At 38.3% G+C, this 24,915-nt stretch overlaps 1 protein-coding gene and 1 pseudogene across 4 annotated transcripts in view; one reads left to right on the top strand and one right to left on the bottom strand.

Annotated features, from left to right (window-relative positions):
* Positions 1 to 24,915, bottom strand: part of SLIT2 (slit guidance ligand 2) — a 403,430-nt gene that overhangs the window by 261,208 nt on the left and 117,307 nt on the right. The gene's annotated exons all lie outside the window — the stretch shown is intronic.
* Positions 2,190 to 15,571, top strand: LOC114115293 (nucleophosmin-like; annotated as a pseudogene).

The following is a 24,915-nucleotide window of genomic DNA, read 5'->3' as shown; positions in this document are numbered from 1 at the left end:
GAGACAAACTCTGCCAGGTTTTGCTAATACTTCTTCTAGATGCTGCTCACTGTTCACCCTGCCAAAAGCCTTCCTGCCTCAGATGGCTCCAGCCTCCCACTCCATTACCTTTCATTACTCCATTCCTCCATTCCACTCACTACCTTTCCTGGAATGGGCTGTGCATCTCCTACGTGTACTCCAGAAGCACTTACTGTATGGTATTATAACTGCTATTCAATTGCTTGACTCCCAGTAGATTTGGAGTCCTTGGAACAACTGAATAGGGTCATTCATGGTCATTTATATATCTGTATAAAAAATGTCATTTTATATATTGGTTTACTTTTAAATCTTAGGAGTAAACCTAGCACATCAATAGAATTCAAAATATATTTGTCAAATGAGTAAATTACTGCTAAAGGAAGTCCTAAGGAATTCTGTCGGAGTTAACTTGAGGAACTATACACACATACGTATACCCGAGTATACTACATACACACATAAAAGCAATGGGCCTTCCCCAGTGGCTCAGACAGTAAAGAGTCTGCCTGCAATGAGGGAGACCCAGGTTCGATCCCTGGGTTGGGAAGATCCTCTGGAGAAGTAAATGACAAGATGAAAATGACACTCCAATATTCCTGCCTGGAAAATCCAATGGATGGAGGAGCCTGGTGATTCACATCACCAGGGCTGCAAAAGAGTCAGATACAACTAAGTGACTAACACATATTAGCTATATGAAAAGACAGACAAGATTTTAGAATGAATGACACCAAGGCATTAATACTGGTTATTATTAAACTTAGATTTGAAACGGAAAACACTTGGCTTCCTTGAAAACTTTCCTTCAGAGAAATGGAATAGACTGTAAAACACTGCATACACTGGAAAGTTAGGCATTTCAAAATTGGGGTTCACGTTACATATAATTACAAACTGAAATCCAGGAGAGCTGATCCAAGAGAAATCTACAACAGAATTAAAATCAGTGGCAAAAAGTGGTTTTCTTGAGTGTGATAATAAAAGCAGGATTAGTTGATGCTTTTCTTCCAGCAATGAACATTTGGTTCTATCTTTCAGAAAGCTGCCAAACTAATTTTGATTATAAATTCCCCAGCAATTCTAAAATGCCATGGGAAGAGAGGTCAAAGACAGATGTGTTAGTTGAAAGAAGTGACTCAGGATTAGAAATGCTGCTTTGCATATAAATATAATGACATGTAGCATCCCGCACCTATTATTTACAAGGAGCTGAAAATGGGAAAATAATATTTGTATATATAAACACGCTCCCACAATAAATCCGCATCTGGTAGTTTCTTTAAAGGCAACTTGTAAGGTTTATAAAATGTTTATCCCATTGTAGACACATTTTGAAAAATAGCATTTCAGAATAAAATATATATATAAGAGATCTTTTCAAACTTTATATAGAGAAATACTACTCAACATGAATACACTTGCTTCCAAGTTTGGTATTAAGATGCTTGAAGTTGTGAATGGCCTTAAGCGTCTCCTTTTCTATGCTTTGTTTTATCTTACCCAGTATTTGCAGATGTGTAAAACTGGGAGAGTATACATACTAACAAGGATCATAAAAATGGAAAATAAAGATTTTTCTCTAGTTTAAAAGTCAAAATTTAGCAGGATTCATCCAGCAGTCATGTACAGATGTGAGAGTTGGATCATAAAGAAGGCAGAGCAACAAACAATTAATTGATGTGTTCAAATTGTGGTGCTGGAGAAGACTTTTGAGAATCTGTTGGACTTCAAAGAGATCAGATCAGTCAATCCTAAAAGAAATCAACCCTGAATACTCATTGGAAGGACTAATGATGAAGCTCCAATACTTTGTCCACCTGATGTGAAAAGTCAAGTTATTGGAAAAGACCACGATGCTGGGAAAGACTTAGGGCAAACAGAGAAGGGAATGACAGATGATGAGATGGTTTAGATAGCATCAGTGATTCAGATGGATATGAATCTGATCAAACTTAGGGAGATAGGGGAGGACTGAGGAGCCTGGTGTACCACAGTCCACGCAGTTGCAAAGAGTCAGACATGACTTAGTGACTGAACACCACCATGCTACAGAGCAAAATATAAAAATTAGCGAAGACTACCTTGGTATGACTCCATTCTACACAGCTGTTCTCTGAACAGTAGTTATTTATCTCTGCCCGCTTTCTCTTCCACATAATTGCATACCACCTGCCCATGGAAGACTGGATAGACATGGACATGAGCCCCCAAGGCCCCACAACTATCTTTTTTGGTTGTGAATTAAAGGCTGACAAAGATTATCCCTTTAAGGTAGATAATGGTGAAAATGAGCATCAGTCATCTTTAAGAATGATCAGTTTGGGGCTAGTTCAACAGACCAAGTGCACGCTGTTGAAGCAAAGGCAATGAATCATGGAGACAGTCCAATTAACGCAACACAAGCAACTGGTTTTTTTTTTTTAATTTTTACTTTATTTTACTTTACAATACTGTATTGGTTTTGCCATACATTGACGTGAATCCACCACGGGTGTACATGAGTTCCCAAACATGAACCCCCTCCCACCTCCCACCCCATATCATCTCTCTGGATCATCCCTGTGCACCAGCGCCAAGCATCCTGTATCCTGCATCAAACGTAGACTGGCGATTCGTTTCTTACACGATATTATACGTTTCAATGCCATTCTCCCACATCATCCCACCCTCTCCCTCTCCCTCAGAGTCCAAAAGTCCGCTCTACACATCTGTGTCTCTTTTGCTGTCTCGCATACAGGGTCATCATTACCATCTTTCTAAATTCCATATATGTGTTAGTATACTGTATTGGTGTTTTTCTTTCTGGTTTACTTCACAAGCAGCAACTTTGAAAACTATATAGCCAAAAGTTTCCCTTAGGGGCTTTGATGTAGCACCACCTGTGGGCCTATGGTTGAAGTATGGGCCAGGGCCTCTGTGCTATCAGTGGACAGCACTTAGTGGCTGTGAAGGAAGATGCAGAGTCAGAAGACGAAGAGGAGGAGGATGCGAATCTGGAAATCATTTCACAAAATAAGTCAAACTTGCAGCTGAAGATGCAGATGGTGATGATGAAGGTGATGATGGCCCTGATGATGAGTGAGCTGAAGGGAAAGTTCCAATAAAGAAATCTATTTGAGATACTCTGGCCAAAAGTGCATAAAAAATCAAACCAGAATGGAAAAGACTCAAAATCATCAATACTAGGATCAAAAGGTCAAGACTCTTTCAAAAAAAAAAACAACAACAGGAAAAGACCCCTAAAACATGGGAAGGACCTAGCTTTGTAGAAGACATTAAAGTAAAAATGCAAGCAAGTGGAGAAAAAGAGGGTATCCTTCTCAAAGTGGAGGCCAAGTTCATCAGTTATGTGAACAACTGTATCCAGATGACTTATCAAGAGGCTATTTAGATCTATGGCAGTGGAGGAAGTCTATTTAAGAAAATAGTTTAAACTCTTTGTTAAAATCTTCCATCTTATTTCATTCCTATAACAGTTGCTATCTGGCTGCCCTTTTTAAAATGCAGAGTGAGAACGTTCCCTACCATGTTTGATAAATGATGTTCAGGTTCCATTGCTAAGAATGTGTTATCCAAAACGTGTTTTTTTTTTTTTTTAAGTTTTTGAAGATGGAACTCCACCCTTTGCTTGGTTTTCTAAATATGTATGGAATGTTATGACAAGACATAGTAGCAGTGGTGGTCAGACAAATGGAAATGAAGGGGAGACAAAAATATATATGTGAAATAAACTCAGTTATTTTTTTAAAAATTAGCTAAAATCATTCACACTTACAAATAGAACAATGTTAACTTTGGAAGTTAGAAAATGTAAAGAATGGTTGTATTAAACTGTATTTCATCCTTTACTCTTTGGGTTTCTTTTCCACTCTAATTTTTATGAATTTAATGAGGCCTAAAAGAATGTCCAGTAATCATTCTAAAACCACAAAATCTGAAAGCAGATAAACCCAGGTCTGAAGCCAAGTTCTGCCCTTTATGCACCATTTGACATCAAGCAAATTCCTCTTACATATATATAAATATATATCCCCCCATGTGTAAAATGGGAATAAAAATAAACCCATCCCCAGAACTGGTTTGAAGACTAAATGAAATTAGGCTTCCAAGTATCTGGCATAGTGGTGGTACAAGTAAAGAATTCCCCTTAAGTATTAGACATTAAAAGACTGTAAACATTTGGCTTAAGAATCAGATAGCGGAACTCTTTTAGGCCACTCAAAGGAACAGAGTGATGATTACAGTGATGGAGGACTGGAATTTCTCTTTTTGCTAAAAATGTATGACACAGAATACTTATTAATGAAACCTAAGTGGCTGGGATTTCTTTGGAAGGAATGATGCTAAAGCTGAAACTCTAGTACTTTGGCCACCTCATGTGAAGAGTTGACTCATTGGAAAAGACTGATGCTGGGAGGGATTGGGGGCAGGAGGAGAAGGGGACGACAGAGGATGAGATGGCTGGATGGCATCATTGACTCAATGGACATGAGTCTGAGTGAACTCCGGGAGTTGGTGATGGACAGGGAGGCCTGGTGTGCTGCAATTCATGGGGTCACAAAGAGTCAGACACGACTGAGCGACTGAACTGAACTGAAATGACTGAAGTGGCTAGGTATATTTTTCTAAGTTCTTCCTCGTAATTTAAATAAGTAAATATGCCATCACCAGGCAAGTTAAGACACAATACTTTTGTGAATCCATATATCTGGATAGCGGCCCCCAAACAACACTTGTTGCCTAGTCAATGAATGAAAAATAATTTGTTACCCATCTCTTTTTGGTAAGGTACAAGGCTGGGTACCAGTGAAAATCTCATGGGGTTTTTGAACCTTGGGTAAGCATTAGGGCAACAAACAATGATGTGTGTCTGAGAGGGCATAAAGTGCCATGGGAGGTGGTCCAGGGAAGGGGTGGGGGCATCTTACAGAATCACTCTGGCAGCTCCTGAAGAAAAGATGAGAGAGGACAGCAGAGTAAGCCTTATGATACCCCCACGTGGATGAATAAAAAGTGTCCCTTTCTCAATACAGTCACATAAACATACATTCTGTTGGAAAACATGCTTTGCTATTTTTTCATAATAAATATACAAATGTGTGTGTGAATGTTAACGGATGTGAGTGGGTGTGTGTGGCAGGTGATCTCTGAGTTTGTGGAAATGTGTATGTGTGTGCATTTGAATGTTTATGTCACTGCGTGTGGTGTGTGCATGGCTGTGTGAGAGTGGGTCCGTGTTTGAGTGTGCATGAATGGGAGGTTTCACTGACCTCTGAATGGTGCCCCTTAGATGGGTGCCTTGTGCATTCTGGAGCCTGCAAAACTGTAAGTGGCAGCTCCAAGAAAGAGGTAAGCCAACAAAAGGTTAGGAAGAACAGCAAGAAACTATGTCATCCCCAAAGGACTGAAGATGGTCTTTGCTAGAAGTGGAGATTTGTTGAAAGAAAAGTAATATTATTTGAAAGGTATTTATGAAAGTGATGCCTAACAACTTGATCATTAAGAGGATGCTGAGGCGGCATTGAGTTTAGGATAGTAAATAGATAAATAAATATCATTTATCAATCATGTGTTTTCTACAAATTTCCAAAATTTACCCATGGGAGTTGGAACTGCCTTCATGTTACAGGAAATGTAGAAAGTTCACTTGCTCAAGATTACAGCACTAATAAATGATGACACTGGTGTTTGAATCTAGATCAATCCAATTCCAAAACAGATGCTTGTAGTCACTGTCAGAGCTACTCATCGAGGTTGTGAATTCAGGAAATATAGTATAGTTTGAGGGGAAAGAAAACGAATTATCTTTCACTCCTGCTAACCTTGGGATGCCCAAGCAGGTCTAAATGAAACAGGCCAAGAAAGCTGAGGATTTCAATCTTTGAACCACTTCAAGTGAGAATTAAAACTCCTGACTCAGCAAATCATATTGCTGGTCCCAGGCACATACTCCACCATCTAAAAAACTTGTATCATGAATGCACAGAGGAGTATTATTTAGGAAAGCCATACCCTCATAAGATGCTTATTCTTCCTGTGTACGTTACCTTATTTAACTAGACGCATTGAGTAATTCAGAAAGGATGAGAAATGCAAGGACAAAAAAGAATGTTTTAATTTTCAAAACAGAATTTTTGAGTTTACTCCAGCCAATCTTGGTGGAAAGAGAAAGGAGTCTTCTACATTTTGAAAGCTCTCTGTCACAGATCAAGAATGAAACCTGCTCAACAGAGATCAACTAGTTTTAGTTGCAGATATGATGTTAGGCTGTGGTTCTCAAACTCTGGAAGACATCACAATCACCAGGAGGGCATACTGAAACCTTGCTTCCAGGTCCCTCCCCTAGATGTTCTGATTCAGTGATTAGGGTTAGGGCTGGAGAATTTTCATTCCTAGCAATTTCTCTTATGATGTGGTATTGCTAGTACAGAGTACTCAGAATCATTTATGTAAGAAAAGTCTTCTTGTTACTGGCCGCTGCCTATACAAACTAGAAAACCTTTCAAGGAAAGAAAAAGAACAGAGATCTGGAAGGAATACAAAAGTGAAAGTGTTACTCGCTCAGTCACGTCCAACTCTTTGTGATCCCACAGACTACAGCCTGCCAGGCTCCTCTATCCATGGGTTTCTACAGACAAGAATACTGGAGTGGGTAGTTATTCCCTTCTCCAGGAGATCTTCCTGACTCAGGGATGGAACCTGAGTCTCCTGAGCTGCAGGCAGATTCTTTACCAGAAAGGACATAAGCAGGCTGAAAATGATACACAAGTATCATAAAAGAAGATAGCAAAGTTCTTCAGCCAAGAAAGCAGAAGCTTAACATATAGTCACTTCCAGTGTCCCAGGTATGATGAGTGACAGGGGCAAGCTGAGACTGGCCTGGTGCTTTACTTCTTTTAATATCCAGCGTGATGCAAAAGCAGTGAAGCAGGAGAGGGAGAGGGACAGGGAGGATTGTGCACAGACGCACCTGATACAGCTATTTGATCTGGGATCGCTGTGCATGAAACCCAATCAATCCTGTGTGCCTGGAAAAGATGAAACATGTCAAGAAGAAGGGCATGTCAAGAAGAAGGGCAGGCAGAGAGTGGTCAATCCAAAGATTCTAGAGATTGGGGGTTAGCAAACACTTTCTTAAAACTGATTTAACAGTAAGGCTTCCCTGGCAGTCCAGTGGTTAAGACTCCATGCTGCCAATGCAAGGAGTATGGATTCCATCCTACCAAAAATAAACAAATAAATGATAAAATAAAATTGAGTTAACACAGGCTTCAGCAATACGTGAACCGTGAACATCCAGATGTTCAAGCTGGTTTTAGAAAAGGCAGAGGAACCAGAGATCAAATTGCCAACATCTGTTGGATCATGGAAAAAGCAAGAGAGTTCCAGAAAAACATCTATTTCTGCTTTATTGACTATGCCAAAGCCTTTGATTGTGTGGATCACAATAAACTGTGGAAAATTGTGAAAGAGATGGGAATGCCAGAACATCTGACCTGCCTCTTGAGAAATCTGTATGCAGGACAGGAAGCAACAGTTAGAATTGGACATGGAACAACAGACTGGTTCCAAATAGGAAAAGGAGTACATCAAGGCTGGTATATTGTCACCCTGTTTATTTAACTTATATGCAGAGTACACCATGAGAAATGCTGGGCTGAAGGAAGCACAAGCTGGAATCAAGATTGCTGGGAGAAATATCAATAACCTCAGATATGCAGATGACACCACCCTTATGGCAGAAAGTGAAGAAGAACTAAAGAGCCTCTTGATGAAAGTAAAAGAGGAGAGTGAAAAAGTTGGCTTAAAGCTCAACATTCAGAAAACGAAGATCATGGCATCCGGTCCCATCACTTCACGGCAAATAGTTGGGGAAACAGTGGAAACAGTGTCAGACTTTATTTCTGGGGGCTCCAAAATCACTGCAGATGGTGACTGCAGCCATGAAATTAAAAGACACTTACTCCTTGGAAGGAAAGTTATGACCAACCTAGACAGCATATTAAAAAGCAGAGATATTACTTTGCCAGCACAGGTCCATCCAGTCAAGGCTATGGTTTATCCAGTGGTCATGTACGGATGTGAGAGTTGGACTATAAAGAAAGCTGAGTGCTGAAGAATTGATGCTTTTGAACTGTGGTGTTGGAGAAGACTCTTGAGAGTCCCTTGGACTGTGAGGAGATCTAGCCAGTCCATCCTAAAGGAGATCAGTCCTGGGTGTTCATTGGAAGGACTGATGTTGAAGCTGAAACTCCAATACTTTGGCCATCTGATGCGAAGACTGACTCATTGGAAAAGACTCTGATGCTGGGAAAGATTGAGGGCAGGAAGAGGAAGGGACGACAAAGGATGAGATGGTTGGATCGCCGACTCAATGGACACGGGTTTGGGTGGACTCCGGGAGTTGGTGATGGACAGGGAGGCCTGGCGTGCTGCAGTTCATGGAGTAGCAGAGTCAGACACAACTGAGTGACTGAACTGAACTCAACACTGTTTTATAACATTAAATATTTCAGGTATACATTATATTTCAACATCTGTATTCATAGTGTGCTCACCACCAAGGTGAACACTAACGTGCTCCAGTTCATGGGGTTGCAAAGAGCTGGATACAACTTAGTGGCTGAACAACAACAAAAATTCCCTTATAGTGTGTTCACCACCAAAGGTTTAGTTTCCATCTGTCATCATATAGATGACCTCCTTTACCCCTATCACCTTCCTCCAATCCTCTTCCCCCTTTGGTAACCTCTTTCCCCTTTAGTAATCATTAATTTGTTCTCTGTATCTAGGTGTTTGTTTTTGCTTTGTGTTTTTTGTTGTATTTCACACATGAGTAAAATAACACAGCATTTGTCTTTCTCATCTGAGTCATTTCACTTAAAATAATATCCACAAGCTCCATCCATGTTGTCACAAATGGCAGAATTTCATCTTTTTTATGGCTAAGTAGTATGCCATTGTGTGTGTATGTATCTATACATATAACACAGCTTCTTTATTTCATATCTAGATGGACATCAGGTGGTTTCCATATTTTGGCTATCGTAAATAATGATGGAATGAACATAGGCACACGGGTGCCTACATTTTTTCGAATTAATGTTTTTGTATTTTTCAAAGAAATGCCCAGAATTGGAATATCTGGATCATATAGTAATTCTATTTTTTTTTTTTTTGAGAATTGCCATACTATTGTCCATAATTCCTGCATCAAAGAATATAACCAACAGCAGTGTATAAGGATTCTCTTTTCTCCACATCTCTAACACTTGTTCTTATCTTTTGGACAACAATCATTATAAAGTTCATGAGGTGATATCTCATTGTGGTTTTGATTTTCACTTCCGAAATAATTTGTGATACTGAACATCTTCCCACGTGCTACACTGGCCATCTGTGTACGTTTGAGAAAAATGTCTGTTTAGGTCTCAAGCCAATTTTTCAATTAAGTTGTCTGTTTTGTCATAGTTGAGTTGTATAAGTTCTTTATATTTTTTGGATATTAACCCCTTATGAGTTGCAAATATCTTCTCCCATTTGGTAGATTATCTTTTCATCTTGCCTTCCTTGGAAAGGCTTTATTTTTTTCTTAGTATCTAAAAGATAACTTTACTTGGTAGTACTTTCTTGGCTGATACTTTTTATCATTCACTATTTGGATTATATCATTCACTGTTGGCATATTGAGTTTCTGCTGAAAAATATGCTGATAGCTTAATGGGGGCTCCTTTGTAGGTTACTGTCTTTCTTTCCTGTTTGCCTTTAATATTCTTCCTTTGTCACTGACTTTTGAAAATTTTAATATGTCTTAGAGGTATTTTTGCACTGAGGTAATTAAGGGTCCCCTTAGCTTCATGAACTTGTATAATCCAGTTCCTACCCCAGGTCTGAGAAGTTCTCAGCAATTTCTTTAAATAAACTCTCTGCACCCTTCTCCCTCTCCATTATCTTTACGCTGCCTTTCCTAATGCAGTCAAATAGTTCTCATAAAATCTCCTCATTTAAAAAGAGCTCAGTTAGCTCTCCTCTTCTACCTATATCATTTTCATATTTGTATCTTCGAGTTCACTAATTCTCTCTTCCATATGATCTGCTCTGTTTACAGTGTTTTCTAGGGCATTCTTCATCTCACTTATTGAATTCTTCAACTCCAAATTTGTTTTGTTCTTTTTTAGATTTTCAATCTTCTTGGCAGAATATCGCTTCTGCTCACTGATTGTATTCTTGCACTCACTGAACTTCCTTTTTGAGTTTCTTGTAGCTTGTAAAGTTTCTTCGTAACAACTATTTTGAATTGTCTATCAGTTAGACAGCAACATAACATGACTTTTAAGTTTGGTTGTTGGAGAACTTTGATTATCACTTTGTAATACTGTGTTACTGTAGTTTTTCATGATGCTTGATGAGTTGTTCCTCTGTCAGCATACCTGAAGTAGCAAACATCTTTCTTATTCAGGTAAAGCTTTTTTTTAAAAAGCTTTATTGGAATACAGTTGCTTTACAATGTTTTGTTAGTTTCTACAGTCCAGCAAAGTGAATCAACTATACTTATACATCGTGATCCTGCTCAGTCGCTAAATCACCTCCGACTCTTCGGACGCTATAGACTATTGCCCACCAGACCCACTTGTCCATGGAATTTTCCAGACAAGGATACTGGCGGGGGGGGGGGGGGGGGGGGGTTGCCATTTCCTCCTCCAAGAGGGCTTCTCTATTGAAAGATTGAACCTGCATCTCCTGCATTGGCAGGCGGATTCTTTACCAGTGAGCTACCTGCAAGCTCATAGGTATACATATATCCCTTCTTTTCTGATTTCCTTCCCATTTTTTACTTTGATTCTAACAATCCAATAAGTTGGTTATTATAAGTTTTTCTTTTATTTTTCAGTAGGTGGCGCTATAGCACAAGTTTTTTGATTTCTCCTATCTGAGCAGCCTTTCATAGATCTGAGAACCAGCACTTTACAGCCTCTAACGCCTCTTCCAGACATGCTGCCAGTGCCCTCCTCAGGGTCACTGATGTCTTGCTGTTGCCTACTGCCAGTGTCGTTGCCTCTGGCACTGCTGCTGGGTTTACTGTGCTTGCACCACAACAGCGGGTGGGGGAGGATGGGAGGAGCCAGAATTGCAGGGGCTGGCTCAGAAGATAGTCTGCCTGCAGTATGGAGACCCAGGTTCCATACCTGGGTTGGGAAGACACCCTGGAAGAGGGCATGGCAACGCACTCCAGAATCCTGGCCTACAGAATCCCATGGACAGAGGAGCCTGGTGGGCTGCAGTACATGGGGTCACACAAAGTCAGACAGGACTGAGTGATTAAGTGATGAACACTTTCACTTTCTTTTTCTTTCAGGGTTGCTGGGTTTCTGGGTACCACTGCCTCAAGCAGAGGGCCCAGAGTTATGTATGTTGCTGCAACTGGAGGAATGGGGAGGGGGAGCGGGAGGGGTCACAGGTCCCGCCATCACTGGTGCCTGGTTCCTTGAGATCCCTGAGGCTGCTGAGGCCGGGAAGCTGCAATCATGCGCCCTGCTGCCTCTGCTACTACTGGATTCTCTGGGGCTGCAGGCACAGTGAGAGCTAGGGGGCCAGAACTGCAGGCATCACTTTGGCTGTGCTCTCAGCTCTGCCTCCTCTTGGTGTTCAGTCCTCCATCTTCAGATACACAAATAGGCGGATCTTCCCAGCATCCTGGTGTGAGGAATAGAGAAGCCTTTGTTGAGACATGAATGTTTTACTACGTGCAGACTGAGAGGAAGAGACAAAGAGAGCACAGCATCTCCTACTGCCATGATGCTGACCCTCCTCGAGGCAAACATTTTCTGAAAAAGGCCAGGTGGTAAATGTTTGAGGTGTCATGCAATCTTTGTAGAAACTACTACCCTATGTTGCTGTAGAACTGAAACAGACATAGATAATGTACTGGATTGGTGTGGCTGGATCTTGCCCACAGCAGCTGGATTTTGTTTGCATGCTGTAGTTTGCCAACCCCTGCTATACACTATGGGGATCTCAAAATTCAGTAGCAAAGGAACCTCCTTTCTAGCCTATATAAGCTTTACCATCCTCAAATGGCCAGACCTTGGTGGAAAAGAACATAAGATATTTGGGGGACAATATAAGGCGTCCTCTCAAGACAATATTAGACAGTACCTCTGACCCCAGAGAAATCCAAGAGGACAAACACAACACGGAGAATAGAAGCATCTTGCTCTTATAGGACATGGGGATTTAGCCCTTCTCTCAGCTCAGAAGGTAAAGAATCAGAAGGTAAAAACCTGGGTTCGATTCCTGGGTTGGGAAGAATCCCTGGAGAAGGAAATGGCAACCCACTCCAGTATTCTTGCCTGGAGAATTCCATGGACAGAGGAGCCTGGTGGGCTACAGTCCATGGGATCGTACCGAGTTGGATACAACTGATCAACTTTCACTTCACTCAGCATCAATTTGGGAAAAAAACAGGAGTGCAGATTCATTGAGAGAAGACACCTTCTTGACATGGAATAGGAACTTCAAATTGACTAAGGACTTAGTCAACTGCAATTGAATTCATCTGAAAGAGACCAATATAAACCAAACATGGCTGAAATAAATTTGCTTAGCAAAGTTACTTTCTCCATCAGTGCAGACAGAATGTAGTTATTGACAAATAAAACAGAATACTGTTTTTGTATAACTGAGTGTGATGTATAAATCCCCACCACATTACAGAAGAAAAAAAATCACTTTTGGTATCCTATAGGTTCACAGGGGACCTCCTAAAATTGGGAGTCAGGATATAAAACACGTCCTCAGAACAAACGATATCAAATGTAAAGGTTCCCTTAATTCCTCATATTTCTACTCTCAGAGCACCTATCAAATTTTATCATGAGCATTCTTTTTACCTTTTCATATTTCTGCCACTGGATCAAATGCCTCAATTGTAAGAACTACTTAAAAGAAGTTTTCTAGATCCCCCAAAAAGACTTGGGGCACAGAGTAGGTGTTTGAATTTTATGTTGCATTTATTTAAATTGATTTTACTTGACTAGAATTAAACATACTGCTGTGAAACATCCTCATTAACTTGGTCTAGTGGAATATTCTGAGCACAACATTATAGAGCGATTGTTGTGGTTTACCACAAACACTTATAATTATTGTCAATTACCTTAAAAAAAGTCAGAAATTGTGTTCAGACATTTCTTTCCAGCAGGCTACTGTGAAACTTAATATGAGTCAGTCTGTTAAATTTCTAGTTTTAGAAATTCTCTTGCATCTCTCGTTCCATCCCACCCCTTGCCTACTCTATCTTTTTCTATCTCATGGCACCATTTAAGAAAATCATAAAAACACTACACTACAGAGCTAGATTATATAAGTGGTTTTGGCTTCACTAAAGAGTCCCATTAAAAGTTGCTCAGCTTCAAGAATCAGGTTTAAAGAACTACATAAAGCATTGACACAGAATCTGTCAAGTAAGACTTCTTATTGAACACAACTATCAAGTTTTCAAGAATGGAAAGAAGAGAGAAAGTGAGAAAAAAAGACCAGTACTGTTGGCCTTTCTTTGCAAACCAATCAATCTTCAAAAGAAAACCAAGAGGAATGCTTCTACAGGGCAGACCCACTGAAATAAGTTCCAAGCCTTATTACCCCTGTAAGAATGAACTGAAAGGACCCAGCTTTAGGAAGCTTTGCCTGACAGGTTCAGCGTGCTTTCTGGAGATATAATGAGTCAGCGCAGCAGTGACAAAGAGCTAACCATGCTTCAGGTTCATCCTTTCCTTACCCCAAACACTGATTGCAAAAGACAGGAGGGCAATGGCAGTGAACTTCTCAGAAATCTCTAATAAACTGAGTTATTCCAGGCAAATGGAAAAAAATCAGGAGAAATAAATGGTACAATCTTTCACCCCACAACTCTTCTGAATCAATCAACAGGGTAACAGAAATAAAATGTGTAAATATAAACCTGTTTTATTTGGAATTACATGCTTTTGTTTTGGATGTTTTCTGAGAGGCCTAAAGATGTATCAAATGCCTCTTTATTTAGTTTAAAATAAATAGGGCTAAATATCTGAATTCATTTCCTTAAATTTCTTATTTCCATAGAGTTGAATACACCACTATGCAGTTTTCTAAGACGCTTTAAGGAAGCAAATGGTTGGTTCCCTGAATATATTCTACTTGCTAACTATGTCATCACCTGTTATTTTCTCTATCAGATTAACATTTTCTTTAAGTATAGAGGAAAAACATTTCAATTACCTTCACTAAAAGTGCATTTACCTTCCTCTTTGTGCCTTAGCATAGAGGAGACACTCAATATATATTTGCTGCAAGGGCAACTGGTAAGATAGCATATTTTGGGGTGTGATTCTGGGTTGAAATTTCTTGTTTTTTAAAAACTTGAACGACTTATTTACTGGGAATTCAAATGGCTTCAAAATATAGAATGGCACTATATGATCTAAATACAGCTTTTGAGACACTGAAACGCTACCTGTCTTCCTCCTATCTTCTTATAGATCAGCTCAGTTCTTATCCTAATTTTCCTTTCATTTCTTCAAATACTTACTGAGCGCCTACTTACTTTGTCAGAGGCGTACACTTGGAATTAAAAAAAAAAAAAGAAAAAATAGCAGCTATTATTTTGCCTGCACAAGATTTCTTCCCAACATCACCTATGATTGTGGTGGGACAACCAATTACATTCCTCTCTACCCGTGGGTCACCAGAATGGTCACATGACATAGGCTTAGCCAATCTTAACATTCTATTCTCCTCTGCCCAGTTTAGCTAAAGGGTAGAAATGTGGTCACTCAAGGCTAATCAGATTTCTTCCAGAAACATTTGATAAATGCATTGGGAGCAAGAGTGGGTCCCTGACTCTGTTACAATGAAAACAGTTCAGTTCAGTCACTCAGTCGTGTCCAGCTCTTTGCGACCCCATGGACTGAAGCATGCCAGGCTTCCCTATCCATCACCAACTCCCAGATCTTGCTCAAACTCATGTTCATCAAGTCGATGACGCCATCCAACCATCGTATCTTCTGTCACCCCTTCTCCTTCTGCCTTCAATCTTTTCAAGCATCAGGGTCTTTTCCAATGAATCAGTTCTTTGCATCAGGTGGCCAAAGTATGGGAGCCTCAGCTTCAGCATTAGTCCTTCCAATGAACATTCAGGACTGATTAAAAACCAGATACATTAAGAGCCACAGACAGCTACCTCTTATACAATGTGTTGAGAACCTATTCATAAATGAAGGAAAACAGAGGAAAGTAGAATAAAGAATGAGAGAGAGAGGCGGAGAGAGAAGGGGAATTAGGGAAGCAAAGAGGGGTAGGAAGGAGGATGGATAAGTTTGAGAACAAGAATAGACACAGACGACAATAAGATGCACATCATTTTAGCCTTTGGATCCAGATAAACCAGCAAATCCTGGAAAAAAAAATTTTGAAACTTGCAACTGAGTCATATAGTTTTCAACCTCAAGATTAAGACACAGCTGCACAAAGCTAGTTACAGATATTCTGCCTTGTATTATGGAGGTTAAAATGTGATATTCCATAGGAAAATATAAAGAACTTCCATCAGAAATGGGACAAAAGATGTGGAAGAAAGGCACAGGAGAGAGGACAGAAAGAGCATGCCAAGTGGAGAGAGAAATGTGAGTGAAAGGCAGTGGGGCACAGTGTTCATTCAATGACCCAGTGCTCACTTGCATTTTCTCCTCCTTAGCTATTTTCCAGGTAGGGGCACCCTTGACACAGTGTTGGAGGATGAAATGTGAACCAAAGATTGCTGGGCTGGGTTTCTATTTTATTGAAACCAAACCAAACAAAAAAACAGAAGCTGACACAATTCTTTAATATTGCTCCTTTCCACTTAACAATATTGACTGCCTGGAATATGGAAGAAAAGTTGGAGATATGGCAGCCACATTGTGACTATAAGGTGCAAAGTCAACATACTAAAGTTGGTGCAGCAGAGAGGCAGAAAGGGCCTGGGTCTCTTGAGTCAGTGCTGAGGAGTTACGATGGCCCTGAACTGTCTACCTACCTCTTGACTTTTCTTATACAAATACAAACAGTTAAGACCCAGCAATTATTTGCTGTGTTACATGAATCATTCTTAACTAATACAGGGATGTTCGAAATAACAGATGTTACAATATAGGATGTACATATAGGATGTACAAATATACGTTCCGAATAGTTGATATCCCATGATGAACCTGCTGTTGAATAATTTGAGAATCATCACTCAGAAGAACAAACTTTAGTTAACTGAGTGGTATGAAGCAGCAAGAATTAAATTTGGAAACTTCACTACGACTAGCACTTCACCTGGAATAGACTGTGGAGAATGTGAAATATAACTCTATGGAGGACAATTTCATTTAGTAAAGAAAATATACAATTACATACATATGTAAGTGAAACATGCTATATAAAGAGTAAATTAAGTGCAATACTGAGAACAACTCTTAGAAATTCTCTATAGTTAGGATGTAAACCAGAAGGAACATCACAATTAACAGTTCGATTTTGTGACCTCCCAGTACCTCAATTCACTGCCTGAAAGTTTATTTTAAAACTTTAGAGTATTTGGGCTATAAAAGTCATAGTCTGGAATCAGTTATTAAATCATTGAAAACACCTGGCTCCTCACAGAAGTTATTTGCTTGCTTTGGCTAATTTACATATGTGAGTGAGATAAAATGAAGTTCAAGTTTTTCTCAAAATAACCTTCAGAATAGAAAAATGCCTTACATGAAACAATTTGAAATGTAATTACACTAAATGGCAGTTATGATATTAAGCATAAAATTAAAGAAAACTGGAAACTAGAAGGCAAATTTTAATAAGACGGATACTGTCTGAATTTTAGGTTATACAACTTGGTTTAAGAATTTTTTTACATTTTCTTATTTCTAATTATCTGATAACATCATAAACTGGACACTTAAGGTTTCTTTTCATCTTTGCAGTGGAGAGTTAGCATGAATATTCCAGCTATCCTGAAATGCAGATCCTTTATGTTTCAATTATTTGAATCATTATTAAAAATGAACACTGATAACAAGCTTAAGTGCAGGTGGGCAAGACACATGAAGCTGGCTTCCCTGAGGCATTACTGCATTTGCAAACACTCCATGGGGCACTAGTGCTCCATCCTGGAATTTCTCTAAGTGTAAAGTCTGCTTTCAGAATAAATCATTTGTATACAAGCTGACCAGCATAACACCCTGATGAATGAGAGCAAAGATCAACTTTCCCTTCCTCATTCCTTACAAGTTGAAAAATCAATGGAAGATGGCTTTTCTGATCTGATCTTCTGACATACACAATAACTTCCTTATTGCTAACTTAAACTAGAAAGAAGGAAACACAAACTCAAAATACTTTTGCAAGTTTTCAAGCAAATACGGTTTTTCCTCTGCCTTTTCCAATTTAATCAGCAATCTTTTCAAAGACAGAAATATTTTGGCTCATTAAAAACATTACTCTATAATGATCTGTTCTCTTGTAATTTGTTGTTGTTAGAAAATACATGCTACCTAGATTTTATTGATCAGGATTTATGTTGAAATATTCCCTTTCTGGATGCTTATGGAAGTGAGCTGATTTCCTTATTCATAAAGCTTTAAGACAGCACAGGAAGTTTGTGTATCTCTTCATAGATTTCTTTCTTATTTTCACAAAGACTGAGGGACACAGTCTTTGTGGAAGATGTTTCATTTTATTGACTGCAGCTTTAAATATTATTATTGCTATCATTAACTTCCCACAGATTTCCAAAAGAACTCTGATTAAGAATATATTGCTGTGCTGTAAGAATCTACCCAAACTGAAAACCCAGTGGAAAACAGGTGTCCTACTTTTACATATCACCATGGGACAGAAAGGAAACCCAAGGACAGAAACAAGCAAAAGTAAACACAAAAATTATCTCCAAGTTATTCTTCTTGTCTGTAGAAATAATTATGGTAAGGAAGACACAATACTATCATTTATTAGTAAGCTATCAGTGATATATTTTTGTTTTCTTCTGTTTTCAAAATGGCATTCAAAATGGCTTAATCATAATTTTATTTTTTTACTGCATATGTTAAAGATTATACACATGTTTCAAATTAAGAAAATGACATGAATTCCAAATATCTATATTCTCTTATTTTAATGTTATGATTATTCACTCTATATTTTTTTGAGATTCACTGTAAGTTACCCACTAAATAGCATATTTTTATTTAGACATCTGAAGCTGAACCTAGTTCTAAGGTTTATTTTTATTTTATTGATTTTGTTATCAAGGTTTGATCTACCATACGTGCTGTTATTTTTTCAGTATTTGAAGGTGTACTTAACCTACAGACCAAGTCCCAAGGCAATTTCTAAACATTAAACTTCCCTTTTAAATAAAATATTCCTCTTAGAAAATAAATTCTTGGAGGAAACACTTTAATATTAAGAAAGAACACTGTCAATATTTAAGTTCCATAACAGAAGTGTGTGGTTAATATAAATAAATTTATAAAAATTAAACAGATAAACCAAATCGTCAGGATTATGTTGCAGGAAAAACATATTTGTGCACAGGTATTCTACATATAGCTTTAGATATAAAAGTATCTGTTTTTAAGAGAATGTATGAATTGATGGGGATTTAAAAATACACAAAATTTTACAAAAACAAAATACTAAGAAATAAACCATAACATTCTCAGAATATAAAAATTAATTTAACTGAAATGCATACAGCTCACATCAAAATTAGGATAATCTGTAAATCTGATGATAATATTAAATCGTGCAAAACAAGCTATTCCTCTTTTTACCCTCAAATCCTCAGGATCCAGGAAAGGTACTCTATCACAGCCCACAACTGTTCAAGCATCCGATACCCCTATTTCATTCCCTTGAGATTTTGTAATCTTGTTCCTCTCCTCTCTGCCTGCAATCACCCACCAATCCTGGATTCCAGACCCCACCGCAAGTTTTAAGTCAGGTGAATAGAACCACCTTTAACAAGACAGTTCAGGGAAGATATTCTGGAATAGGAAATGGCAACCCACTCTACTATTCTTTCCTAGAAAATTCCATGGACAGAGAAGCCTGGCCAGCTACAGTCCATGGGGTCACAAAGAGTTGGACATGACCAAGCACACATGCCCTTAAATCTTGAAGAGAAATCAGTATATTCTTTGATTTTGCTTTTTAATCTCACTAAGTATACCTTCAGGCCCTCTCCCTACCTCAGGGAAGTTGTCTTCTAGAGTGGAGAGGAGTCTGTAGTGAGGGGAGAAGCATACTCTAATTAGGCTTCCCCTTGGAAAGCATTTTTAATCAGGAAAAACCAGTCTCACTCAATATTTCTTTCTTAATGCAGTACAGCAGCAATGGAAAGAAAAAAGAGACAAGAAAGAACACACACAAAAAATCATGACTGCTGTGTTTTGAGTCAAAACTGAAAATCATTCTGAATATACATCAAGAAAAAAAGATTTAGCGATATCTAAATTTCATACTCAAAAAATGTTTTTCTATTGTAAAAATCTTTAAAGGTACATACGATCTATTAAAATTAAGTCCTGCATTTTAATGTGCTATACATTCAATCAGGAAAGACCAAAGTTTTTAACCCACTGATACTTTTTAGCTAACATGTTTGCTTTATAAATTTGGATTTAATAATACAGTTGACATCAATGAATCGATTTGCACGAGCTCTAGAAAGATTCTGTAGTCTAAAATTTTAAATGTCTTATTCTCCAATTGGGGTTTTATTGTTTCTAATACTAAGTACTTTAGATATTCAAGGGTAAAAATAAAGTTCATTGATTTTTTTCCCCTTTTCAGAAACAATCTCTGTTTTTCCATTCTGAACAATGACCTTATTACCACATGTCAATTCAGATTGATTAGTTGTGAGCCAAGATCATGTCGATCAAACCATCAAGGCCTCATGTTTGTAAAAACTTCACCCCTCTCGGCTTGAAGTTCATAAAAAATTAAAAAGGAAAAGCAAACATTTTATTAAAAAGGAAAAGTAAACATTTTATATACAGGAAAGTACATCTGCATTCCCACACCCAAGGTCTATGTAATTCCTTAAAGCTGGACACAACTTACATGCCTCCCTCTTAAGAGAACATCTTTGATTCTAATAAAAAGGATAACATGTAATATATAAATAATATTTTTCAAAATATTTCATGTGAAATTAAACAAAATTGTGTTTCAAATTCACTGTCTGTGGTTTCTGAAAATTAGAAAAAAACTTTTAAGATTTTTTTTTTAAGAATGTAACTGTTAGTAACACAGTGTTTTATATATATTGAGAGTCCGATACATATTTGATAGTTGATTGGTTGGTTGGTTGGTTGACTGAATATTTATATATATAGATAAATAGGGATGCATGGATGCATGAATTGATGGATGGATGGAAAGAAGGAGGGTGAGGGAAAAATGGAGGGAGACAGAAAGGAAGGAAAGAAGACAGAAGGAAGGGAGACTCTAATAATGAACGTAATATTAACATATAAAATAGATCCACCTAGAGCGAATATGAATTAAAAGGATGGGATAGTCTTCGTGAAATTCTTGGAAATCTTTGAAGCACAGTTTGAAAACTACTCACATAGGAAGCCTTTAAAGTAATGAATACTGTAGGTAAAATAAATAATAATCTGTAAAAAAATAAGAATATCCTCCTAAGGTAAATAAAAAGTCAAATATTGAACATGTGATTATCATTTGTTAATCAAGTCTGATTAGTAATTATTGAGATCTTTAGCTGATACAAAATGAGAATATAGATTCATTTTTACATAGTAAGTAATAGCTGTTGAATGTTAGACAAGTTTCTTAAACTACCTCTCAATATTTTGTTTATAAAATGGGAAAGATAGCCCAAAGGGTGACTGTAAAAATTAGAGTTCATACATGCAATGTGTTTTCAACAGTGACTAGCTCCTATTAAGCATTCAATAAATAGTATCTATTTTAAAAAAAATCAACCCTTACAATTATGATTGCTTCTAAGGGCATAGTATTTACCATGCACAGTTCCTAGTAAATTGTATCCACAAATTTAACTTACCTATTCTATAAATCTTGGTTTTAACTTATCACAATTTACACAATTTTTACAACAATTTTGTTGACTTCTCCTAGTACTTTGAGACACTATGTTTCCTGTAAAGTAGATGACAAAGTATAAGTTATTATCCTTAACGATTCACTGTATAAAGAAAACTTATTTGCTCAGAACATTAAAATTTATAAAGTATTTTCACACTGAGAGATTCAGACTGAGTAGAAAAAGTTTATTTCACAAAATAGGAATAAAAGCAGTATCCCTATATTATAAAAAAAGGGTCCTGAGGTACCGAGAGTTTAGACAAGCTACTGAAGATCACAGAACATTAAACATTTGAGGATTTATTTTCATTGATGGTACATTCTCTCCCTTCTTTCCTCTCTCTTTCCTTTAAAAAAAATAACTTGCCAAAAGGTAGTTATATTCATAATTTGGCAGCCTGAGTCTCTCCTCATATTAAAGCCCTCCTGGTTTGTCTGGGATGAAATGAAATGATGAAACAATTAGAAGTTCTAAGGAGGAAGACAGAGCCCAAAGGTGAGACTTTTCCTCCTACTTTCAGACACCTCTGATACTCTCACTAATGTGTGAGCTATTCATCTCAATGGAGGAAGAATAAAACTCACAGGTATTCAACTCATAGTTGTTGTTTTAGTAGAAGAACTTAATTCAGAGAGAAAGCAAAGCCTTAATGCAATTTTCCTTTCAGTGGAGTTTGACTTAAGTGAAGGCAGGGGATGAGCAGAGTACAGTCAGAGGACCAGAGCTAGAGGAGAAAATGAAGACTCTTTCATTCCTTTCCACACCCAAGTATTACAGTTTTCCTTCACTGTGCTGCTCATGGAACACTCTTTTCCCTCAGAGCTTATCTCATCTTCACAGCCTCTCTGAAGTGCAGTCCTGCTCTTAGGAAGAGCCATCTTATTTCACTAACCCTTCCATCAAGCCATTTCCATCCTACCACATTCAGTCTACTTCCTGCTCGAAGACTTTGTAGGTCTGTTACACATGAGGAGAGCTAACTGCCAGGCATGTCACAGCTGACTTCTCCTTACTGCCGCCACCAGTGCATTCAGTTCAGTTCAGTTCAGTTCAGTCACTCAGTCGTGTCCGACTCTTTGCAACCCCATGAACCGCAGCACGCCAGGCCTCCCTGTCCATCACCAACTCCCGGAGTTCACTCAGACTACGTCCATCGCGTCAGTGATGCCATCCAGCCATCTCATCCTGGGTCGTCCCCTTCTCCTCCTGCCCCCAATCCCTCCCAGCATCAGAGTCTTTTCCAATGAGTCAACTCTTCGCATGAGGTGGCCAAAGTACTGGAGTTTCAGCTTCAGCATCATTCCTTCCAAAGAAATCCCAGGGCTGATCTCCTTCAGAATGGACTGGTTGGATCTCCTTGCAGTCCAAGGGACTCCCAAGAGTCTTCTCCAACACCACAGTTCAAAAGCATCAATTCTTCAGTGCTCAGCTTTCTTCACAGTCCAACTCTCACATCCATACATGACCACTGGAAAACCCACAGCCTTGACTAGACAGACCAGTGCATTCACATTTATTAAAAAAAATTATAATAAATAAATAAATAAAAGCTGAATGCTTTCTGTAGTAAACACTGGGTTCTGAAGATATTTTGTTTGTTTTAGAGAAAAATGTGTGTATTTTATTAGCACTAGAAAGTCCTTTCTCATTTCCTTATTACAAAAGACAATGAGTTTGGAGTTTTGTTAAAATGTTAAACATAGAAGTGCCCGTATGATCCAGCAGTTCCATTCTTAAGTATATACCCAAAAGAAAAGTACGATGTGCAGATTAAAAAACAAAATACACGAATGACACTGATTCCAGATTTCTGAGTCTCTCTTCTTCAGTCTTATTCATATGCTTTGTTCAAGCCCTGGGCACTGGTTGCCTAGAGCTTATGGTTTTAGACGAAAGTAATATCCTTACCTATATTATCGTTCTCATCTCTCTCCCTTTACCATATTCTCTTGAGAATCACAAATACAATCTTTCCCAAGTGTGAATCTGTATGTTTTGCCAATAATTGATAACTAATCTATCAGATACCCTCCTTACCCAGTAAGGTGGCATGCAAATTTTTAAGGATGTCATGTAAGGGACTTTGTGATATTGACTCCACCGACTTAACTAGAACCCTCTCCTGACTCACCAAAACACATTCTTTGTGGGCCACGTGGAGCTGCTCACCAACCCACCTTCACCTCTGCACCAGCCTGAAACACCCTTCCTTCTTCCCTCCTGGGTGAACACATCCTTCCAGACCCTAAAAGTGCTCTTCAGTGATGCCATGCACCCATAGCACATTCTACTCTGCCTTCACAATCACCACAGTGGATATAATGACTCTGTACAGTCGTGATTTTCACAGGTAGGAGTTCCACGGGGGCAGAGTCAACATTTTAACTTATTGTCACATCTCTTACCAGGGGTTTGGCACATAACGATCCTCAAAGGTCCAGAGTACTTTTCCTGGTTTCTATGGCATTATCAGAATACCTATTAATCCTTATCTATTTCTGTTAAGAGCTCAAAAGGCAGGACCCAATTTTGCAGAAACTTTAACGGTACTCTAATTGTGTTGGTGGTGGCTTATCACATTGTGTATATATTATTCTTTAGTACATTATTGATGTGAACAACCCAATCCTTGGCAGTTATGCTTATCTATCCTCAAGGAGATCCAACCAGTCCATCCTAAAGGAGATCAGTCCTGAATATTCACTGGAAGGACTGATGCTGAAGCTGAAGCTCCAGTACTTTGGCCACCTGATGTGAAGAACTGACTCATTGGAAAAGACCCTGATGCTGGGCAAGATTGAGGGTGGGAGAAAGGGAAGACAGAGGATGACACGGTTGTATGGATGGCATCACCGACTCGATGGACATGAGTTTGAGTAAGTTCTGGGAGTTGGTGAAGGACAGGGAAGCCTGGTGTGCTTCAGTCTATGGAGTCGCAAAGAGTCAGACACAACGGAGTGACTGAACTGAACTGACTGATTCTCAACGTGATTACTTTATATGCTATCAGAGATATCATCTCTTGCCATATTACTGAGGATGTTAGAGGTGTAGTAGGAATGTATATCCTCTGGAATTAAAAATGACTGGGAGAAATCTGATTTTAATTAACCTCCAAAAGCTTGAGTTTCTCAGTTTGTAAAACAGGGACAAAACTACCCACGTTACAGGGCCTTTCCTAGGACTGGGGGAGATAATATATGTAAAGCACTTTGGAGACAGATTGTCTCATTCAGAGCAAATACTTGAACTCTTTCTCTCATCTTTGCCTTGAAAATTATTTCAAAATCACCATGATAAGCTTATTTTGATACTCCACTTGCCTTACCAATTCAAATTCACATGAAAATCAGACTCCCACCCTGATAACAATGAGAACACCAGATTTCTAAGTCATTGCAGATTTCTAAGTCAAGATTGAATCAAAGAAAAAAAGCAAATAATGATCACAACTTGTTATCTAATAATGTTACTTATTTTAAAACACAATAAGAACATAGAGTTCAAAATCAAGGTATCTGACTTTCAAACTTTTCCAATTTAAAGGGGCCATGGGAATACAATGCAACCTTGATGTAAGAAGAACCAAACTTCCAGACTGAGAGACTGAAGTAGATGTTAATTTTAAATATTTTCAAATAACATTACACATTACAAAACACTTGTTTAATAAATCTTTATATCAAGCTCACTTAAAATTTTCAATTTAACTTGTAACACTTTTAAAATTTTTTGAAAGTTTTTTGTTT

This window comes from Ovis aries, chromosome 6 (genome assembly GCF_016772045.2).
Source record: "Ovis aries strain OAR_USU_Benz2616 breed Rambouillet chromosome 6, ARS-UI_Ramb_v3.0, whole genome shotgun sequence".
In the NCBI taxonomy this organism is placed as follows: Eukaryota; Metazoa; Chordata; class Mammalia; order Artiodactyla; family Bovidae; genus Ovis; species Ovis aries.
Note: the sequence above shows the minus strand (reverse complement) of the source record. Positions and strands in the feature narration are given on the sequence as shown.